Source organism: Hoplias malabaricus, chromosome 11 (assembly GCF_029633855.1).
Source record: "Hoplias malabaricus isolate fHopMal1 chromosome 11, fHopMal1.hap1, whole genome shotgun sequence".
Taxonomy (NCBI): domain Eukaryota; kingdom Metazoa; phylum Chordata; class Actinopteri; order Characiformes; family Erythrinidae; genus Hoplias; species Hoplias malabaricus.
The window spans coordinates 1,713,382-1,721,971 of record NC_089810.1 but is presented as its reverse complement, the minus strand read 5'-3'; positions in this window follow the sequence as shown (position 1 = coordinate 1,721,971).

Genomic DNA, 8,590 nt, shown 5'->3' with positions numbered 1-8,590 from the left:
GATAAGCTGAACAACTTTTACGCTCGTTTCGACCAGATGATAATAATATCTTCAATAAACGATCCTCCACCGATGACAACCCACTTGTACTTTCCACTTCGGACGTCAGTCGCATGCTGAGTAGAGTGAATGCACGGAAGGCAGCTGGCCCTGATGGTGTACCTGGCCGTGTGCTGAGTGCTTGTGCTGTGGAACTTGCGGGTGTCTTCGCTCTCAACAGAACTACACACTGCATAACCCACCTCAATAATTTCCAAGTGCTTTAAAAGACTAGTTCTTTCTCACTTGAAATCCTGCCTGCCTGCTACGCTGGACCCACACCAGTTTGCTTATCGTTGCAACAGATCCACCGAGGACGCTATCTCAACAGCACTACACACTGCACTAACCCACCTCGCTTGGAAGCATAAGGAAGCATAAAGTAATCTAAATCTCCCTGGTAGGCGGCTGCGTCGACCTTGGACCTCAGAAAATAAAGTGGACCCACACCAGCAGATGACATGGGACACCAAACCGCCACTGACTGTGGAAACTTTACAGGGTAGCTCGAACAATGTGGATTCCGTGCCTCTCCTCTCTTCCTCCAGATTCTGGGACCTTGATTTCTATAGGAAATGGTCCTTGGTCTTCCAGGACCAAGATGGCATCGCGATCACACTGCGAGGCTCAGCGTCTTACCGGTTTTAGTGATGTTATACTTCTGTACTTAGCTATCTCCAGTTTTCTTGCGCAAATAACTCTTGCGAACTACAGTTACGACAGACAGACACTTTTGGAAATTAACATTCACTGCACAAACACCGGATTCAGCATCGGTTGGACTTTAACCAGCTTCAAAACAACACCCCTCCCCCATCTTGGACTTTCCGATCATCTTTCTTTGTTCCTGCTTCCCAAATACACTCCAGTCATGCAGAGGATTAAGCCTTCAACCAGAACTGTAAAGTTCTGGATGGATGGGGCTGACTCCTTCCTTCAGCAACAGTTCCAGCACACCGACTGGAGTGAGTATGCTGCCCGAGCCTGCACAGGCTCACACATCCACTTGGACACCTACACTAACTCTGTCCTGAAATGCATCAACAAGCGCTCAGGGTACAAGCGTCCTCTGTACCGCCCACTGGAGTCCCTGGCAATATGAAGAGACTAATAGCTATAGCCAAGCACTGCTACAAACGACGGATTGAGGAGCACTTTACCTCCTCTGACCCTCGGCGTATGTGGCAGGGAATACACACCCTGACTGACTATAAACCAACTAGCTTTGTTCCATCTACCAACAGTGCTTCACTCCCTGATGAGCTGAACAACTTCTACGCTCGTTTCGACCAGATGATATTGATATCTTCAATAAACGATCCTCCACCGACGACAACCCACTTGTACTTTCCAATTCGGACGTCAGTCACATGCTGAGCAGAGTGAATGCACAGAAGGCAGCTTGCCCTGATGGTGTACCTGGCCGTGTGCTAAGAGCTTGTGCTGTGGAACTTGCGGGTGTCTTCGCTCACATCTTTAATGTTTCGCTTGCCCAGGCAGCTGTACCATCTATCTTTAAGTCAGCCATTATTGTGCCTGTGCCTAAGCATTCTACTGCTTCAGACTTTAATGACTTTCGACCTGTAGCACTCACCCCAATAATTTCCAAGTGCTTTAAAAGACTAGTTCTTTCTCACTTGAAATCCTGCCTGCCTGCTACGCTGGACCCACACCAGTTTGCTTATCGTTGCAACAGATCCACCGAGGACGCTATCTCAACAGCACTACACACTGCACTAACCCACCTCGCTTGGAAGCATAAAGTAATCTAAATCTCCCTGGTAGGCGGCTGCGTTGACCTTGGACCTCAGAAAATACAGTGGACCCACACCAGCAGATGACATGGGACCCCAAACCGCCACTGACTGTGGAAACTTTACAGGGTACCTCGAGCAATGTGGATTCCGTGCCTCTCCTCTCTTCCTCCAGATTCTGGGACCTTGATTTCTATAGGAAATGGTCCTTGGTCTCCCAGGACCAAGATGGCATCGCGATCACACTGCGAGGCTCAGCGTCTTACCAGTTTTAGTGATGTTATACTTCTGTACTTAGCTATCTCCAGTTTTCTTGCGCAAATAACTCTTGCGAACTACAGCTACAAGAGACAGACTCTTTTGGAAATTAACATTCACTGCACAAACACCGGATTCACGCAATCTTTGACTGTCTGTCTTATTCCTCTCTTCTCCTCAAAGAATTCTTTGAGCGTCAATCTTCCTTCCTGGTGATACTTAATCACTAATTTTAAGTTTGCCATAATAATTAACATTCCCTAATCAGAAGCCCTGGATGAACAGAGAGGTTCGCACTCTGCTCAAAGCCAGAGATGCTGCCTTCAGATCAGGACGCCGGGAAGCATACAGCTTGGTCAGAGCTAACCTGAGGAGAGGAATAGCTATAGCCAAGCACTGCTACAAACGCCGGTCCTGATTCACAAAAAAAACAAAAGCAGATGCACATAAATGGAAAAACCTAATGCGTACAAAAGAAGGGCAAAAAACAAGACTGGTGGTCTGAGATTTCTTACCATGGCATCCCTCAGCATAGAAGCGCTCAGGGTACGAGCGTCCTTTGTACCGCCCACTGGAGTTCCTGGCAATATGAAGAGACTAATAGCTATATCCAAGCACTGCTACAAACGCCGGATTGAGGAGCACTTTACCTCCTCTGACCCTCGGCGTATGTGGTAGGGAATACACACCCTGACTGACTATAAACCAACTAGCTTTGTTCCATGTACCAACAGTGCTTCACTCCCTGATGAGCTGAACAACTTTTACACTCGTTTCGACCAGATGATATTGATATCTTCAATAAACGATCCTCCACCGACGACAACCCACTTGTACTTTCCACTTCGGACGTCAGTCGCATGCTGAGCAGAGTGAATGCACGGAAGGCAGCTGGCCCTGATGGTGTACCTGGCCGTGTGCTAAGAGCTTGTGCTGTGGAACTTGCGGGTGTCTTCGCTCTCAACAGCACTACACACTGCACTAACCCACCCCGCTTGGAAGCATAAGGAAGCATAAAGTAATCTAAATCTCCCTGGTAGGCGGCTGCGTTGACCTTGGACCTCAGAAAATACAGTGGACCCACACCAGCAGATGACATGGGACCCCAAACCGCCACTTACTGTGGAAACTTTACAGGGTACCTCGAGCAATGTGGATTCCGTGCCTCTCCTCTCTTCCTCCAGATTCTGGGACCTTGATATCCATAGGAAATGGTCCTTGGTCTCCCAGGACCAAGATGGCGTCACGATCACACTGCGAGGCTCAGCGTCTTACCGGTTTTAGTGATGTTATACTTCTGTACTTAGCTATCTCCAGTTTTCTTGCGCAAATAACTCTTGCGAACTACAGTTACGACAGACAGACACTTTTGGAAATTAACATTCACTGCACAAACACCGGATTCAGCATTGGTTCGACTTTAACCAGCTTCAAAACAACACCCCACCCCCATCTTGGACTTTCCGATCATCTTTCTTTGTTCCTGCTTCCCAAATACACTCCAGTCATGCAGAGGATTAAGCCTTCAACCAGAACTGTAAAGTTCTGGATGGATGGGGCTGACTCCTTCCTTCAGCAACAGTTCCAGCACACCGACTGGAGTGAGTATGCTGCCCGAGCCTCCACAGGCTCACACATCCACTTGGACACCTACACTAACTCTGTCCTGAAACACATCAACAACTGTGTGGACTGACTTTGACTGTCTGTCTTATTCCTCTCTTCTCCTCAAAGAATTCTTTGAGCATCGATCTTTCTTCCTGGTGATACTTAATCATTAAATTTAAGTTTGCCATAACAATTAACATTCCCTATTCAAATGCCCTGGATAAACAGAGAGGTTCGCACATTGCTCAAAGCCAGAGATGCTGCCTTCAGATCAGGACGCCGGGAAGCATACAGCTTGGCCAGAGCTAACCTGAGGAGAGGAATAGCTATAGCCAAGCACTGCTACAAACGCCGGTCCTGATTTACAGAAAAAAGAAAAGCAGATGCACATAAATGGAGAAACCTAATGCATACAAAAGAAGGGCAAAAAACAAGACTGGTGGTCCGAGATTTCTTGGCATGGCATCCCTCAGCATAGAAGCGCTCAGGGTACAAGCGTCCTTTGTACCGCCCACTGGAGTTCCTGGCAATATGAAGAGACTAACAGCTATAGCCAAGCACTGCTACAAACTCTGGATTGAGGAGCACTTTACCTCCTCTGACCCTCGGCGTATGTGGCAGGGAATACACACCCTGACTGACACTGACACACCCATCTCAGTTACCTCCATCGTGTATATTTGTAATATTGTACTATAGTGAGAAAGGTTTATTCTATTTTATTTCACTCAGCATGTAGCCAGATAGGCTATTTACTTTGGTGCAGTTTATTATATAAAGTTTATGCACTTTATTAACAAGTTTTCCAGTGTCTGCAGTCATCTTTCTCTAAAACTCACACAAAGACATTATTTGAACTATAATTCCAAAACACCTCAAGTCTGCCTCCTTTGTACTAATTTTGGATTGTTTTCTCACTGATGATTTGTCAAAATAGCTAAAGTTCAGATTTTAAGTAAATTTGCCTTTTGAAAAACTGCCTCCTTTGTACTAATGTAGGATTGTTTTCACAGTGCAAAAAGTGGCATATTGATTAGTCAAAATAGCTCTGATATGTTGTAACCTTATTTTAAGTAGTTTTTGTCTTTTGAAAAACTGCCAATAGGTAAAGATATTTTTACATAAATTTATACAAAAAACAACCCTCAGCTACTTGTAAAAAGGACATTTTTACTTAAACATTTAAAAACCCAAGTAAAAGAATATTATCAGGACATTTTTTCTTGTTTTAAGTCAAAATATCTCACCCCATTGGCAAAGTGTTTTTCTTGACAAGTAAATATGACTCAAATTAAACTTAAATACTATTTTTGAGCAATTTTTACTTAACTGAATTTTTTATTTATATTTCTCAAGGTTTTTGTAGGTTTCACATCAAATAATACTGCATTAGATCAACAAATATAAACTAAAAAGCTTAAATAATTCTTTATTGTGTGTATTCTAAATAAACAAGTATTATTTCATTATATTTTTGAAAGATTATAATAATAATTATCAGCAGCTGAGAAAACTGCCAAAGTACCAAAATATTTTTTATTTGTTGAGACTGTTGCCCTAAACTAAACTCCTGAAAGTCTGTGCCTGCTGTGACTCTCAGAGCTTTGTCAGTCAACACAGTTCACACTATCACCCATCCCCCCGTTTTAGCACCTAGTAGTGGCTTAATGTACATAACAAAATGTGGCCTAATGGGTTGCAAATTACCCCAGCACTGCCATTTGGCAGCCTCTGGTAGAAAAAGGGGGTATATGAAAATCCTGATAGTTCTAGTGTTGACATTCTGACTGGTGTTCGCTCAGAAGCTTTTAAATTTTTCGCTTCCACCTTAAGTAATGCAGCAGTAACATTAGCTAACTTGAAAATTTGAAAGTAAGGCGTTCGGACAAGAGTTTCAGAAGGGCAGGCTGGCTCACTGTGGTTACGTGTTTGTCGGTTTACTGGCATTATACATATATCAAAGATAGTTGGAAACTTTGTGAAAGGACGTTTGTGTTGCCTTATCAAAGTAGCCAACACTTTAAAAATGTTAATGTCTATGGATGTTGGGCATGTTAAAAGTATTAAAAACATTACAAAACACTTCAACGAATGATAAATATATACGCCATCCCAATCCCAATATATTTGCCTGTAATGGAATATATTGGAATCGGGACGTTCCGGGAGCCACCTGGTGGATTGATGCAAAAGTGCGGGTAAAAGGCCCAAACTTTGAGGATTTTTAGCTCTCACCACGTGTGCCCAGGACCCGACCCCGGGCTCTGCAAAGTAAATCGTCTAGGGGGCGCCGCGCGCTAGGCCGATAAGGTCCACCAAGCGGCGTATCATATATGTGGATTGGGATGGTGTGGTACTACGAAGAGGTAAGCAACTGCTATTTTGTCCACTAAATGGCTTTTCGGAACTAAGACCCCACCACCACCTGTTAGGTCTAAATGGAATTGTGGACCCATTTGTGGCCACATACTTATATATGTTAAGATAGGATAAATCTCCTTCAAAATTATATTGAACAAAAAAATCTGAATTAAAAAAGGGCTTTTTTCAGCAGTAAATTCAGTGGTGGTTGAAGTGAGGGGTATATATATCTATGTTTGTGTGCGCTTTTAAACGTATTTATGTTTATATAAATATTATGTTTGTATAATGTTTATACAAAATCTCATAAACATTGTTCAGAACATTAAACACTGGAATTGTTTCCGTTATTTGGTAAGTTAAGGCTTTATGTTGTTTCAGCAATAACGCCATACACCAGTTGGTGGCAGTAAAGCATCATGATTCACGAAATACACAAACTTAACGTGTTAACACGTTCATAACGCGTCAATACCTTAACGTGTTAACACGAAATTATACGCTACGTGTCAACACGGAGAATCCAACACGTTTAGAGCATAATTTAAAACAAATGAAAAAAAAACAGAGGAATTCAAGTTTATAAAGTGTATTGGACTAAAAACAATAAGCTTGTAGCCTACTTAGTGTATACTCAAATACCTACATGCAAAATTGAGCCATGCTTTGGTACTGCGTTCTTATAATGTTTTTTGTGAATTGACTACACTCGGCTCAGAGTCACAGTCAGAAAACAGCGTTGGCCCACAGCAGGCTCAGTGTCACTTTTCTGAGTGTTCTTCGTCAGTAGTCATGGGGGTCCAGGTGTAAGGAATGTCGTTGGTCTCTAAGCGTATTGGATTTGACCATGTTTTTTATGAGATTTTGTATTAACATTATACATATATAAATACGTTTAAAAGCACACACACACACACACACACACACACACATATATATATATATATATATATATATAAACCCCTCACTTCAACCACCACTGAACTGCTGAAAAAGCCCTTTTTTAATTCAGAATTTTTTGTTCAATTTCATTTTGAAGGAGATTTATCCTCTCTTAATTTATATATAGAAGTAGATACACATAATTAAATAAAACATGAGTAACTTAATGTATCGTTAAACATACAATACGTTTACAGAAAGAGGAGGATCTGGAAAGTTAATTTCACCATGGGTTTGTATTGACACTGTATTGTTTAGCAGTATGCTATTAAAAGAATGCACATAATTTATCAATGTCAAATCTCAGTATGTGTCACACACATAGTGTGAGAGAATAGTGATGTTTGTTTGATATACAATTATGAAAAGCTTTAGAGCATGTTATGAATGAAGTTATATAATAATATGCATGTTTACAAATTTTAAGGTACTAAACACCAGAGGTTTTTTATTGTGAAAAATTAACTTCCAGTTGCTATGGGGATCAGCTTACTAATATTGCTGTCTTCACACTGCTCACGTAGGGCTCAACGTAGCCATAGGTCAGTGCTTCGCTCACTATGTTATGAATAATTCAGATGAAACGTAGGGACTACGTTCACAAAGGATTTATGTTTCGTGTCAGCTACAGTGTGTGATGTAAATCCAATCATGAATATGTAAGTAGGCCCGTATGGATTAGTTAAATGCTGTTTTAACTACAGTAACTGAAAAATATCACTGGTGAACGAGACAAAATACATATTCAATTATAACTGATATCACAACAAAAATATAGAATTAGAAACAGTACATAAAAACCCAAACAAAGTGTAGTGTAGCGAAACTGGTGGACTCTCTCTTTGTCTGTGTGTAGATGGATATAATCTCGGTGTGGGGACTAAAACTTGTTTACAGACTCACATTTTTAGTTATACAAATACACGCATTTTTGTGTGTGTACGATTGTTTACATGTGTAAGGAAGAGACGTTATAAAAAATAACTAAATACTCTATAAAGGACTTAAATCCAGGATAATAAGTCTGAATTAATGAAGACACGGCCCCTGTGCATAACTCGTGCGGGAGTTTAAATATCATTTGATTAGAATACAACACTTTTCATGTGTTTAATGAATATATTTTTTGTTAAATATTGGTTTTAATCATAACATAAATGTGTCGCTTTGTCAGTTAGCAAAGTTACATCAGCCAGTAATGTTAAGCTACAGCCCGGTCTCACACCTACTCGTGATATAGTAATCTGCAATTCGTGACATATCGCATATTTTCAGCATGAATTGCAGTCTCCTATATATGTGACTATATCACAAGTAGGTGTGAGACCAGGTTGTAAGCTATCACTACCTCGGGATGTAAAGGTCTTCCATGTGTCTTAGCAAATTACAAATAATTAAAATAAATGTTTTACAGTTACTGAAAGACATCTACGAAGAAATGTACTGCTTAAATATAATATATAACACTTGTGTCAAATATATTGCAATTGGGATGGTTAAAGTAAAGACTTATACATTTTGGGAAAACATTTTATATAGTTAAAAAAAATACATGTTTCCATACAGCCCAAGTCCCTCTGATCCTTTTTCTGTAATTAGAAGTGTAAAATTCTACTGTCAAAAACCCA